We start from the raw sequence: 16,233 nt of genomic DNA on the forward strand, positions 1-16,233 counted from the left end.
AATGTGGCTTTCTTTGACTAGATGTAACATGCATCAATATAAAGGCATATGGAATATTTGCCACACATTAAGGAGAGACATCTCCTATATTCTAATGATACATAAAATGTTTTTTTAAAAAATCAGTAACTCTCCACATAAAATGATTGAATAAAAATGGCTTCTAAACTATTCATGCTCAGAAGCTGCCTTTATGTTTCTTAAGAATATATGTACAGAGGGTTAATATTCTATGTATGGTAGACATTTAATGGATAAATCTAAAAGCAGCTAAGAACATAGCATCCTGTGTATAACTTTCATAATTGTGCGCTCCTCTAGAGATAATGGATATCATTATCAGCGGCGCCTGTCCTAGGAAACTTGGCAAGGTTATGATTGTTTGTTACAGCTTTGGTTATATTAACATACACATTAATATTTATAAATATTTGATGTCATGTTAATTTTTCATATAAGATGATTTATGTAATGTTGCTGTGCCCTGTTAGAGGGCATTTGCGATATGCTTCAAAAGGGAACTGAATTGATGCATGTTCTTTAAGGGAACTTGCCTGTATATCACTGTTCTTACGATGCATTATTCTGAACAAAAGTGTTTCAAAATAAATTATGTGAATTGTGGATTTACTCCATTAACATTTTAAATAAAACATAAAGGGAAAGATCACGCTGGAAGTCTTTGCTGCATTTGTGCAAGGATCTGTGTTCTCTGGGAGTAGGACAAAGTTTACTGGGTTTTTTTTTCAAAAACGAACTTACCAAGTTAGCTGTGGTTTTGAAATTTTGTTTTACATAGCATACAACTGTGGATGTTCAGAAATGGATCTTAGCAGAGGTAGAAAAAATTGCAGTATTTATGTGGAGGGGGTGTTGGTTAAGTTTCTTTTGCTAAAGTATATTTACTCTGAGCAAGTTCGAATGTTAAGAGGACTGGATATAAATTAAAGAGGATATGTGTGATTAATAAGTCAAATATAAGTTACTAAAAGAATGTTTTCTTTAAGTGAAAATCTTATTTGTTTTCAGATAGTTTAATAAGCTTTGAGCAGAAAATTGCTTATGCATATATTATGACAGGTGTAAAACCAGCCATACACAGGGTAAAGAATCATAGATTTAGTATTTTTAATAATGTGTGATAATGCAATTCATCAAATCACATTAAGAGATCAAAATTAAAATAATTTCCTACTTACTCTATTTTGATGAGTCATTGAACAAAATCCCTAAAAAAACAAGCAAACAAAAAATCCTTCAGAACCCTATTTTATGTGAACTCACTTCTTTACTATGATGAATATTACCTTGTATCTTTGATTTGTAGGTATGTATTTTAGCTATCATCTATAGTTACACTCTTTTTTCAACCATTACTTTTATTGGCTATTGAGATTTAAGTTTTTCTTAAGGCTTCATTCTTGTAACCCAAAATGAGACATCATGCTGTGATCTAGCGCCAAGGACAGAGTTAGTAAATCTGAGAATTTTGGAAATCTTTATTTAAAATATATTTTGAATTAAGCATTTTCTCCTTCTAAATTTGTAATCAAGTAATAAATGTTACTTTTCCTTGCATGCACATCACTGTATTAAATCCTTGAAAAACTCAAGAAATTAGCTTTGATTTGACATGAAGTTCAGCTTACTCTTTCTATCTAGCTTTATAAAATTGACAATTAGTATGAGTAAAATGTAATGGACCTTTCTTCCCTCAAATTTTCATATTCAAATTAATTCTGTCATCCCAATTATTCACATTATCAAAAAACTATAGCAGGTCATAAGAAAAAAAAGTCCTAATTTGCAGACACCCAGAAAGATCTTGACCAAAGAAATGTGGGGAATGTGGAAATCGCTTTACATTTGCAGGGGCCCAGATTAGAGACCAAAAGTCATTTTAGATTTATGTAATAAATATCATATAAAGTATTACTAATGTACATCCATAGCCAGGAAAAGAAATTAGCAGTTACTAACCTGTAAAGTATGAATAATTTGAATCAACACTTAAGTCATTTTAGCCTAGATTATGCTATAGGCTAGAGGTCTGTTTACATTTCATAACATATCATCAGGGAAAAGGAATACATAGAATTAAGTATTTTTAAAGTATAAATCTGTACTGTCAAGTATTAACCTCAATTTTCAGAAATTATGAAGGATGAAGAATAAAATATTTGAAAGGTAGAGTATTGTATGTGATACAAAAGTTATAAAGCACGGTAACTGAAAAATTTAAACATATTAGCAGAATCAACTTGTTAACAAGAATGCAATAAATGGCCAAGCAAGAAATACAGGTATTCTAGGCAGCAGTGGGCTCATTTGTTCCTCTAATCCTAGCTATTCAGGAGGATCACAGTTTGGAGCCAGCCAAGGCAAGAAAGTCCATGAGATCCTTATCCCCAATTAACTACCAAAAAAACAAAAATGGAGCTGTAACTTGAGCAAAAAAAGCTAAAGGACAGAATCCCAGGCCCTAAATTCAATTGCACACACACAACACACACAAACACACACACACACACACACACACACAAATTGGGTATAAAATGATGGATAATTACAAAAAGATAATCTCAGATTTATTCCATATATAGGTTACTATTGTACTGTATGTTGCAAAAATAAGCTTTTTGACAAGTGAAATACAAGAAATAAGCAATATGTTGCAACGATTCTTAAATAAGTGCAAATGTGTGCTATGTAAATAATAAATTAAGCAAATAAGGTACAGACTTCTCATAGGTACTGTTTTAGGAGTAGCTTTCTTAATATTATATGCAGATGAGAGACTGGTTCTCCCCAAGTATGGGCAAACTATAAAATGATCCTAGAAGAATCATTTATATATGCAGATATGTATGTTTTTCCAAATGTGCAAGTCCATGCACACACACACATACACACGGATATGCATGAAGAAGAAAAACAGTTAACAAATTCTGTATGCTTCCTACCTCAACTGTAGCAATGTACAGTTGCTATTAGATAAATATTTATGATTAAGACAAAGATGTAAGATTATAGCATTGTATCATGTGAATCATTGCATTCAGCCTATGGTAAAACAATACTTGTTCTATCTGAGTTGTACTATAATAACAATAACTGATTAGATAAATGGAAGTTACTACTAATAAATTCTAACCCTTTAAAGTTTAAAAATACTTTTATATGATGCTCACAAAATCAACGATAAGCTGCTATAAATGGGTCATCTATTACTTTTCTTGTGGCAGTTTTTGCCCCAGGATAAACTGGACTTGTTACTTGAAAAACATTCAGTGTGTTAGGAGTGATGGTCATCCTACTTATGTCAAGTAGGTTTGTAGCCCAATCACTTGCTTAACAGAATGTAACTTAATTATTTCTATAGGTCTTCCTTGTTTGAGCTGTGCTAATGTAAATATAAAATCTAAATGTGATGGGGGTTGAGAAATGAAGAGCTAATAGAGTAAATGTTTTTACAATTTAACTGTAACATATGTCATGCCCATACATGTAAAATTAATATAGCAACTATAATCACTTAACAGTTTATCAGTATGACATGTCATAGCAAAATACAAAATATGTTTACTTGCCCTAATAGGCATATGTTAGGAAGAGAAACCTAAATAAGGTAAGGCCATAATTTATCTCTCTTCCTTATCCTGAAAATATGTCTCATCATTTAATATTTCTAAGTCTTTGTAAAAGGAACTCTCTACTCAGGAGGCTGAGATCTGAGGATCGCTGTTCAAGCCTGCCCAGGAAAGAAAGTTTCTGATACTCTTATCTCCAATTAATCATCAAAAAGTTAGAAGTGGAGCTGTGGCCCAAGTGGTAGAACACTAGCCCTGAGCAAACAGTTCAGGAACAGTACCCAGGCCCTGAGTTCAAGATCCCAGGACTGGTATAAACAAACAACAACAAAAAATATCCTCTCTTAATATGAGACTTACTTGAAATTAATTTTGATTTGATGTTAGCATTTTATCATTACTATTTCATATTCAATAAAGAAGAAAAATAAAGCATTAATTTTCTACTCTAATTGCAGTTATTAATGTCATGGTCTACTTTTCAGAACAGCTAAAGATAACCAACCATTTTAGGGTTAATCTGTCACTCTCTGTTGAAATGCAAAAGAAAACCATTCAAGTCACAAGAAAGAAATGTAACAGAATTCACAAGGGGTCAATAAAGATGTGTATTTTCCTTCCTACTATGATCTATCGCTATTCAGAACAATTGATTAGACAGGTTCATTATTGTTTTGCAACCACACATAAACCATTATTATCCACATTTTCTCCCTAAGGTGTTCTCCTGGACAGTTTTCCAATGGTTTGTAATTTCAAGTAGCAGCAAGCTTACAATTCCCCCTGTTTAACTTACCCAGTGCTTTAAAGCGGATTACCAAATTCTACAAGCTAAAGGCCATTGGAGCAGTTACAGCCTTCCTGAAAAATTTTATTACAATGACAAATGTTTATCATCCTCACACTATAGTGAGTCTTTAAAACAGTGATTTTTCTTTATCCTCATAAATCAATCATGGGAGAATGAAGCATCATTCTGGAGTTAAAATATAAAGCCAGTATAGTCTTAAACTATCATTTAGAAATATGTGCTGAGAGCTGCAGTCATATTAGAGCAATAGATAAAGGAATTACAATATACAGTATATTGGAGGCAATTTTATTATAAATCTATATAAAACATAAATAAAGATGGGTACGTTTGCTGTGACAGTAGAAACCAAAGTTTTTTCGACTTTATTTGTTTTCAAATTAGGATTGTCTCAAAAAACCTTACAGTAAAAGATTTCTTTTGTAGAAGTCTAATTAAGGTATGTGTGCATGTGTATGCATTTGTGTGTGTATGTATGAGTGTTTTTAAGAAACTTGGGGGGTTAGTCCCTAGTATTTTAAAAGATTGGTCATTTTTATTTTTCATTAAAATCTAGTTTGCATTTCATTGCATGAATTTATATGAGTAAAATATCTATGACCAAAGTAGGTACTCTTTCTTCAGGAAATACACATTATTTTAAAGTGTTTGAGCTCTGAAGTCATTATTCCTGGTTCTTCCATTTACAGTGAGCAACGTCCTCATTTTTCAACATTCTGATCTGTGAGAGGAAAACAATAGCAACTATTTTTTTGAAGTTGTGAGAATTTACATGTGATAAGGCACGTAACATAGTGGGCACACTGTCTGCCATAAAGAACCCATTAGGACAAGGTGGGTGAGAATGTAGGAGAATGGACCAAGAACCAGGTATGGGTGTGGTAATGCCAGTAGTTGAGACACATAGGAAAACTTGTTAGAATGCATCCCCCATTGTTCATAATAAAAACTTTAAGTCTGCAGTGAAGGGAAAATATGGTAGCATCCTTAAGTATAACAATAGTACCCTGTTAACATCACATCCTTCAAAAACTAATTATACCAGAAGGTAATAATGATTAGTGGTGATATTTAGTGCTAACGATTGAAAAGCTTCCAGTATGAGCAATATTTTAAAAACAGAAATAGCATAGAATTGACCTATAAATGCCTAGATTCTAGATAAAGCTCTTAAATTTTTTGATATTTTTATTCTAGATTTCTATTAAAAGTTATAAATGTTGAGTTAATTTCTATTCCATTTCAACAAAATACTTCAGGTTTTCATGATAAATAGATGAAAATACATATTAAAAGGTTTGTCCCCAAACCCATGTAGTTATAAACTCATATACACAGATACAGACACACACACAAATGCACACACACAACACAAAATATTGAACAATATAGTCAGAAAATTCGTTCTTATTGTTTATTTTGTTTTGTTTTTGTTGCTGGGGGTTGAACACAGGGCTTCATGTATGCTAAGCATGTGTTCTCTACTGAGTGCTCATGTGCTCTACATGTCTTGCAGTTAGAAAACATTTACATATAGTGATCCAACTATTAAAATGTGCATAGAAAATACTATCTCAATTTGTCACTTATTTATTTTGCCACTCTTAGAATGACGGAATATCTGATTTTGAAATGTCACTAATTTTTAAAATTTAATTTTATTGTCAACGTGATGTTCAGAGTAGTTAAAGTTACATATGTAAAGTAGTGAGTACATTTCTTGCCAAACATTGTTACCTGATCCCGTGGGTTGTTTTTTTTTTTGTTCCCCTTTCCCTCCCCTCCCCAGTCCCATCATTCCCCCCCCCACACACACACAAGCTGTAAATTTCATTCCCAACATATTGTCTCACCATTTCACTGTTCCCCTTCCCTTCCCCAGTTCAGATACATCTATCTATCTATCTATCTATCTATCTATCTATCTATCTATCTATCTATTTATCTATGAGACACATGGTACAAAAATCAAATAAAGTGACAACAGAGGGTAAACCAAAGAAAACAAAAAACAAAAGAAAAAAATAACTTCACACAGTACATTAAAAACAACAACACAGGAAAACCTCTTGTTAACTGGAGTTTCTTTAAATGGGTGTTTTCGTTCTTTTTATTTTGTCAATTTTTCTTCCTTAAATGGGAATATGCCACTTTTGAAAATAATCAAACTTGGTATACTTGCTCCAACTTCTTTTTAATGAGGATATACTAATACACACACAAACTGAGACACACACACACACACACATACACACACGGAGAGAGAGAGAGAGATCTATTTGCTTTGTACACAATGTTTCACCCAGGGCAATGTATCTCATGCATACGGATGTTCTAGAAGACATGTTGATGATGGTAATTTATTGGCTCTTTCTTTGAGGAATTATAATTCTGTATATCTGAGATTGTGGCTGGGAATGTATGTATACTTTATCAAGAATCCTCATGTGAATCTGATATAAGTGCTCTAAAGACTATAATTAAAAAAAATGTCCAGACTTTTATAATCTAGTTGTTATCAACACAATCTTCAAAGTTTAATAAGTATTCACTTTGTTACCAAAATGTTCAAAACAAATATAGGGCGATTTTGAGTAAGTGTGAAAAGAAGTATTACCTGTATCACAGCCTGATTTAAATCTAGTTTCTAACAGTGTAAACTCTTGGGGAAAGATTCCAATACATTCTGATCACTGTAAACAGACTAAATATAAATGTGCAACTCCATTAAACCAGGACTGTAAGCTAGGAATCTCACATACACACTCTTCTTTCCAGCACCTTCTTAGTTTATCTTCAGTTTAAGCTTGTTCTCCCTTTTCTTTCTCCTAACTCAGATTCTCTCTCTGCCAATTTCCTTCCTCTTTAAAGGCTCTCAGCTCATAATCTTCTCATGGCCTACTTTTCCCCCTTTCCTCCCAGATATCTTATCCAAGGATAAAAGAGGGGAAGGTGAATCATAGGCTTTCATAGATTTTGTGGATTAAGAATGCTGGATTTGGAGGCTAGAGCTAGGAAAGAGGTGTAAGGTAAACACAGAAAGCAAGATGCTTACTCTCTTTTCTGCTCTGGATGGATTCTTTCTTCTTCCAGCCTGCTCTAGGAATGTCTAAACCAAATAAAAATCATAGCTATATCTTCATGAGCTTAATTAACACCCATATCATATGACCTTATTGAATTTGGCTTATTTCAATAGGAGTCTTTAGTCCTATGGGCTCACTCTACAATTTCCTTCTCTACAGAACTTATCACACACAGAGCAAACAAGAATTTGCAGTCTTAACATATTAGAAGTTTTAGGCAAGAGAGTGGCTTTGCCGAAAATATTGTTAGAAAAATATTTTCCTTTCCCATTTAGGAAGTCTTCACTCAGAGAGAATTAGTATTTCTGGTGCCATCTTTAAATGAAACAATTCCATAACTTGAGTCTTCTAGACACAAACTCTGGTGACTGAAATAAAGATTTGTGGATGATTCAGGGTTAGTTTCTTAGAGAAATTAGGAGTCAAATGTAGATTAGTTTGAAAGTCAAGGAGAAATAAAACACTAAAAAATGAATAAGAAAGCCTTAAGAAAGTTTGTCTCATTTTTATTTCAGGTAAATATGCAAAGCTTGGAAAGAATGTCTTGATACAGTAAATATTAGGCTGAATTACATACCTAATGTACATGTGGAAAGTAGTAGTCTATTGGTGTGATGAACATCTTTCTTCTTCCATCTTCAGACAAAAACATGACTTAAAATAGTCAGACACACATACATATGTAGGTAAAATGTGAAACCACCGCTCTACTTATTTTTAGTTGATATTTCACAGACAAGAAGTAAAACTGAACCATAGTGATCTGTTAATGATTTGGGATTTTAAACAGTTCAATCTGAAAGCTGGGTCTTGTAATCAAGTTTGACACGAAAATAGTACTGTCATTAAATTCAAGGAAATACCATAGTTTAATGCTTAATCACATTAAATTTAAGATAATTTGTATGTCATGAAGCTGTATTTTGGAAACATGAATTTGAACTTTACTACTGAGGAGGCTGAATATCAGCATAGATTTTCAGCCTTCAGAGCACTTTGGTATTAATTTTTAGCTTTAGGAAGCTGATATGAAAAAGGCATCTATTAATTTTATTTAAATGCTTAGAGAATACCTCTATGTAATTAATATCAACAGTGGCAAGTAATAGTCCTAGGGATAATTTCTAGCTGAACCAGGAACTTTCCTTCCAAAGGAAAATTCTCACTCCTTTACCTGTTTCATGAATTTCCAGGATTATTCCTTGCCATCCATGTGAAGCAGGTTAAAGTCTTTTTTCCTTCTAAAATAGTTCTGTTTCCCCTGCAAAATTTTGTGTGTGAATGGCATCTTGGTGAAAGAAGGGTTTGGATTAATTGGCATTACAAATTCTAATAGGGAAGAAGAGAAGATTTACATTTTCAAGATAACTCCTTAAAAATATGGTGAGTAACAGACTACATTATCAGGATGTTAACATACACCTAATAGGTCACATACACCACACAGAGAGCCTCAGTACTCTTACTAATTCCACTCCCGTGACACAAATGGTTTTGTCTGACTATTCTAACCTTTCATGGCATCCTGAGCAAAACAACTAGTGTCATTCAATAAAGAGTTATGATCCATTAAAGACAAGTCCCTTATATCACCTTATATAATCTATAATGCAAATGAGAACGCTTTTAAAACACAAAATGGAAAAGAAAATCCTAAGGAGGCTAAGGTACTTTTAAAAACCAGTTTTAAATTTAAAAATTTTTTTAAAATATTCTTCAAAGTACCAACTCAAATTTGTGCAATAGTTCTTTGTCTTCACACTGTAAGGATTCAAATGTCTCATAACTTTCAGAAAGATCCTCAAGTTAGAAGCCCCTCCTTGCAATATAACATTGTGTTAAACTTCATCCAATTGTTCAGCTAATTCTCATGCTTCTCCAATTTTCCTCAATATGATGTTTTTATTGGGGTTCATGGAAGCATGGCTAATGATATCAGCAAGCTTTGTTATTTTTCACTGCCAAGTTTTCTACACAACTTACACTTTTGTCACTCAAACTGTACCCAATTGCTGCAATGATTCAGCGTAAAGCGCAGGACTAGAGAGACTTTTAAATGGATCCTTTTCTTGGGATTTTGTGTCTTAAAAAAAAAGCAGAAAAGTTTCCCAGGAGTGAAAGGGAGAAGTTAGCTTTTCCAGCCTCTTCTCTCCAAGTCTCACTTTTCTCTGCCACTCTCTGCTCGCCCTCCCCTCTAAAAAAAAGGAATGAATTACATTTCTCTTCTTGTCCTTTAAATGAATAGCATAGTTTGGGTGAAATTATCGGGCAATTGCATGCCTTTTATGCAGATAATGCTATTTGATGAAAGCGGTGTTTTGATCTGCTGAGGATAATACAGATCCAGGATTGGATTCATTGGTGAGAGTAAAGCTGTCTTCTGTGATAACTTCATCTCAGCATGAGGTCAGACGGGGAAAACTGGGATGGGGGATTAAAAAATGACACAGTCGGAGCAGTATTCAGTTCCCTGCTGTGCTCCTGGCTGCACACTATAGCTTATGTTTCTGATCTGTTATGGTATTGTCTGCCTTTCTCTCTCCGAGCAGAAAGAGATTGCTTAAAACTTTTCTTTTTTCAGCTAGAGGGATTAGTTCTGTGCAGCTTTTTTAATTAAAGAAACTGTATCTTTTCAAGGCAATTTAAAGCTGCAAGGGAAGGGACCATCAACATCCATAACTTGGTACTATTATGGGGAGCAAAGTGTAAAGCTCTGAATTTGATATTCAGAAATAGGGACAGGGAGCTATAGAATTCAGCTGTATTTTTAACCTTCCATGGTGGCTCAGATCCCTAAATGAAGAATAGTAAATAAATTATTTTGTAGAAATCCTGAATATGTTTCTATAAGTAGTAACTTCCAGCCGCTTTGGCTTTTTAGCTTAGCTGAGCTTGCTTAATTAAATCTTCATGATGATAGCGAAGTGCACTTGAAAATAGTGGAAGAGGAAATAGATTTGACTATATATCCTTTTCTTTACGCAGAGATCATTTTTAAACATTTCCATTCAAGGGAAAGTGATAACAGTAGAAAATGTCTGCTTAATATGGACAATTTGCATTTAAACAGTGCGAAGTACAACATTAGGGGCATTTTATGATGGCAAACCTTTGCATTTGTGATAAGCGGTCACTATCTTTATTAATCTGAGGGGAGTATGGATTGGATCTACCCAAAGTGATGATGAATTTGTCAGGATAAATACACTTGAGCTGAATTTATAGCTCAATTTACCCCAGGTTAATGTCAAAAATCCTTAAATATTTCAAATAAGGCCCATATGGTTATCACTTTACAAAGCATACAGACTCTGTGCTTCGGTTGCAAACATACACATCTCCAACTAAATTCCGTGCCAGATCAATTAGAAACAGCCCTCCTGAGCAGACAAGAAAGACAGAGATTGTTTCCCCAATACCAGCTGAACCCTTGTCTTGAAGAAATGAAAAGCCGTCATCTTAAGCTCTACACTTCTTACCATTAAAAACCCAAAGGGAATTTGGAAGACAAGAAATAGGAGTTCTATAATAATGTCACATTTAATATAAAACACATAGAGTGTCTACATTTGTTAGATGCTTGCTACAATTTTCCCCCAGGTTTCAGTCAATACTGCATCTTATTAAGAATAAGGGAAGCAAAATTTGTTTCTCTTTGCCTCTTTCCCATTCTTTGTTTCTACTTTCAATTTTGATTCAGAGAAAAGCCATCTAAGTTCAAAAGTGTCTTCCTGTAATGACTAAAATTTAAAACTATGCCCCACTTAAAAAAAAGTGATCTGACAAGAGATAAAATATACTTAATATGTTTTAAGTACATTTGGCTTATTGCAAAGATAGTCTGAGTGACAAAATAGGATAAAAGAATTATTTTTATGTACTTACTCATTTGTGTTTCACAACAAACATTAACTGTGCATCTTCTGTAGTCCAGCCCATAAGTTAGGCCTTGTGGATCCACAGAGAAATAAGGTCAATTCCTTTCACTGAAGGCAAACGACAAAGCATTACACATAGAAAGTGAAGTAGGAGCACTGCCTATGGAGACATCATTAATACAGCTTCTAGATTAGGCCTTCCAGCGGCCCAGGGTACCAGACATTGCAGGCTGAAGGGTCAGCAAGGGGCCCAGATAGAGTTGGGAGCTTCTGGGAAATGAGATGCTTAATTCATCAAACATTGAATTTGAGTCACTTGATATTTTGAATCTGTATTTACACTTAATATATGACCTGATCTCTGAAATATTTAAAGGATATTGTTTGATTTAAAATGTGTCCTGTCACTTTATGTATGATAAATGTGACCAGTAGTTAGCTCCTACCTCAGATATACTACATATACTGTTTGCTAACAAGTCCCTTGTATAAAGACCTAAGACACTGAAGACTATTAATTATAAAGACTCCACCTTCCAGTGTGGGGTTCTGTGGCAAATCCTAAACACATATATGTCACTCAACTAAAATTGAAAGGACCACACATTAAAAGATGCTTCTGTGTCCATAATTGTTCAAAGAACTTGACTCCTTTTCTGATGCTCTAGCACAAGTTCATCAGTATTGGGGTGTGTTCCACGCTGTTTCTATCAAAGGTCAAAGCCACATGCTAGCTCTGTTTATGTCATGGAACACAAACTAATGTCCTGGAAAGCAAGACCCCATTTAAAGAAAGGTTGATTCATCGGATCATCGGTCCACTCCAGGGCTCCAAAATTCATGTGTGTTGAGAGAGGCCTAACTTGCTTTAATTAAGGTAATGAAAGCATAGTTTCCTCTACAAACAGTCATTTAATTTTATGACTTTGTCAGTGATCAGATTAGAATTATATGTTTTACAGGTTCCTTCCATCTAATTGCCAAGGGAAATAAGTTATTTTTTGCTAGTGGAAAAGAAAAGAAACAAACCTGATAATAACTTGATGGCAACTCAAGAGACTGAAGTGTCAAATTTAAGTTCTAGTGCTGCACATTGTTCCAGATTGTTTGTGACATGGAAAGTAACTTGTTGAAGGAGGACATTTCAGGCACCTAGAACACAGGGCTTGTTCAGGGACCATTTCAGAAGCCGTTTATCACTTACTGTGTCTGATTAGACATAGCCCCTGTTTGGACTTTTTTCGAGTACTGGTGAGCTGATAGATATAGATCTAGCCTGAACTTGGGCCTTACCATGTCATTTGTTTTTCTAGCTCCTCACCAGTGTCTAGAGTTCTTTGGCTGATAGAGTTCTTGGCCTGTGGGAACTTGGTTTGAGCCCAGTAGTCAAACATTCAAAACTTCAGTTTGATAGACCATATGAAAGATGCCCAAAGAATACTTTACAAAGTCAGTGATGTCTGCAAGTCTCCCTGGAGAACCTCATACCTGTGTAACCTGGTGTCCCCCTTATGCATGCCTGAGAAACTTTCAAATCAGAGGAGGAAGTGGCTGTATAGAGGGGGCTCCCCAGGAGGGGTGGAAGGAAACCCGCCCCCCCCTCCTTTCAGCTTCAGGCTGAATCTTCAAGAAAGGAGAAAACTTACAGTTGACCCCCATCTGCAACAGCCTCCAGGGGGAAAGCATGTGTGTGCTTTCAACTAAAATTGGCTAGCATTACCTGGAGATAGGGAATGCCATTTAGCTGTGGCTTGGCCCTTGGGAAATTGGAGTGGCAGGATAGGGTGCTGTTAACCCTACCAGAAGCAGGTCCTATTTTTCCCCAGTTCTGATGGCATAAACATCCTTCCTTACCCCAAAGTGAGTCAATTCAGAGGTCAGCTCTTTATGAGCACTTTCTAGAGACTTGCTAAGCCCTCTAGCCCTCTCCCAGGCATGCATTTCCAGCCATAGGGAAAGGGGTTGCTAGAAAGGGAACACCACCATTGCCTTTGTGATAGAGGGGGCCCAAGGGAGAGAGGGTGACCTTGCTGGCTTGTTTCTGTTATTCAAAATAGTACTGCCTGGGGCTGCAGGCTGCAGTGACCAGCCCTGGCAGTTTTCTGTAATCTGCCTGAGGTTCGCAAAACAAACAGGGATGTCTTGCATTTCTTACTCCAGGTTTTCTTGCTGTCAAAGGCACAGCCAGAGCCAGGGCCTGCCCCTTCCTCCCCACCCTCCTCTAACAACCACTCCAAGAGGCCAGAAAGAGGTTGGTGGTCACTTGAGCCAGCTGTCTCTGGGCTTTCTAGGGGTGCATTTGCAGGAGGAAGTGTGTGTGTGGTAATTTGGCACTAGCACCAGCTCTTCATCTTCAAAAGATGGAACTTCTTTGTTAGGAGAACAGAGACACAGGGTGAAAGAAGACCCACGTGTAACATGTGCACTGCTTGGGTTACAGTAAACACAAGGATGCCTGTGACATGGTGACCACTGAATGCTTTGGCTGTAGAAACAAGTTGTAGACTATCCCCCCCCTTCCCTATATTGCATCCATAAGGGTCCCTGGTGGTCTAGTGGTTAGGATTCAGTGCTTTCACCTATATTGCATCCATTTACCGTGAGTGTTCAGCACCACACACTGAAAAACTTTGAATATTGTGTAACAGGGAGCTGGGCTACAGACAGGCTGCAAGATTTATTACCATTTCTAAATTGTATGAGTTCCATTGTTTCCTTCATTTATTACCAACGTTCACTATAATGAGGGTTCCAGAAAACAGAGCAGAAAAGATCACTACCCTCACCCCTTCCCACCCCAACTTCCACAACTTAGATTTTTCTGACTTCTTTAGGATTGGAGTAGTGTCTTCTCTTTATTGTATATTCCTAGAGAGTAAAGTACAAAAGAGAAAAGGGGAATCCAGCTTAGAGCATTATAAAAGTTTTAAACATTTAATATGTTTTTGTGGGAACTGGGCCTCAAAAGTGATTTATGAAACACCACCCACGGAGTTTTCTTAAGATCATGTAAGGGATGCAAATTTGGAGCGGTTTGTGTATTATCATGTAATGTCTGGGGCATACCTTCACAACTGACAAATTTCTTAAAATAATGAGGATGGCTAGAATAAAAAAGACGTAATTCATCCGACCCCACCACCTTCGCTTTTTCAAGTGTGAAATTCTCGTGGCAGGAAGGAGACTGTTCTGCCTCAGGGCAGCTTTATTTTGTTCCCAGCAAGACGTGTGTGTGTGTGTGTGTGTGTGTGTGTGTGTGTGCGCGCGCACGCGCGCGCTTTTGCATCACTAGCGCCCCAGATAATCAAGACTTGTCTAAGCATTTCTGTGCCCTCCTTCCCTTAGCGTGTTTAGTAACTCAGACTGTGGGGCACGTATAGGCATTCTCCTTATCAGTTCCACTCCAAACTTTAAATAAAGTATCATAAAGGTCCAGGCTTTGCCTAAGAGGCGTTGTTCTGGACTCGGTTCCGAATATAATCGTCTGTGCTTCCGGCCTGAGTTAGGTACAGACAGGGACAATCCTCTGTTCAGAAATCCAGAGTGGAAAACAGAAGGAGCTTAGTGCACCAGCCCCTCTGCCAGGCGGCCAGAGACAGATTGGCTGCCATTGGTGGACTCTGGGCTACCCTGGGCTGGTGACAAGCCAGGAGGAGGTGATGGAGGGAGGGGGCATGGGACAGTGGAACACCCCCCCCCCCAATCACCCATCGGTGGCCCCAATCGCGCAGGCCACATCTCAGTCTCCCCCTCCCCCAGGAGAACCGAAAGGTGCCTGAAAGTGGCTGAGGGTCCTGAGAGCCACAGCGGGGCTCCGCGGAGGGCGCAGGTTTGAAGCTCCCAAACTCCCAACAGTAGAAAGGTCAGGTGATTTGGAAAGTTCCCCTGGCGTTGCTTTGTGTATGTACCGAGGGAAACGGGGTGGGGGGGGGGCGGGGAGATCCTGGAGTTTTGGTGGGAACTTCCGAGAGTGCAAAATGGAAGGGAACGCAGTAAAATTCCCCCCCCCCCTTAACCCCCCTCCCCCCACCTCGCCAAGGAAAGTTGAGACCGAGAGGAGTCTGGTGCCGGCTGGGTCTGCCAGTGGGCGGGAGGGCGGAGAACGGTGGCTAGGATGGGGCGTCCTGTTTGGAGTGTTAAATGACTCCAGAGTGCGCCCCACGCCACTTGGCGCTGGCTGGAGGTCCTGGTATGAACCCGGGGGTGGACACTTATTCTGGTGCCAGCGGAGCCGAGGTTCCCAGGGAGGTCGGAGTGCTCCGCGCAGCCCTCCGGGTCCGAAGGTCACCCGCGCTTTTCAGCCTGCGAGAGGACGCTCTGCAAGAGAAGGCGCAGGTCATTTCAGTGAAGGACGGGGCCGCCTATGGGGGGCTGGAAATCTTTAATGCTATCCCCTCCGCCTCCGAATCCATCTTCCCGGCAGTGTCTTTCTCCCCCACCTTCCGGGTGACTCAGAATGACCTGAAATGCCCACCCTACGGAAGATCACGAAAAGTAGTTTTCGAAGAAGGTTAGAGGTTTGATTACACAAAGAAGTGTTTCCACTTAAGTCCAAAGCAATTACGCGCCCCCTCCCCCGAGTCCTCCTCCTGGTCACCGGGAGAAGAGAGGACGGACCCCCACGCTCAGACCCTCGCGCCTGGCCGGCGCGTGTGAATTTCCAATGGCGCTGTAAGTTCATTAGTGTTTGCAATCAGCGGCGGGCAGACCCCTCAGCCGGAGCCGCACGCCGGCAAGAGCCATTCATCAGCGTGAAGTGTTATTCATGGATGACCCCTAAATCACGGCGAGAGTAGTAGATGCCCTGATTGGTCACAGCATGGGAGCCTGGGTGCTCTCCCGAACCCAACGTGCGGCCCGGAGGAGGG

Source organism: Perognathus longimembris, chromosome 21, assembly GCF_023159225.1.
Source record: "Perognathus longimembris pacificus isolate PPM17 chromosome 21, ASM2315922v1, whole genome shotgun sequence".
Classification (NCBI taxonomy): Eukaryota; Metazoa; Chordata; class Mammalia; order Rodentia; family Heteromyidae; genus Perognathus; species Perognathus longimembris.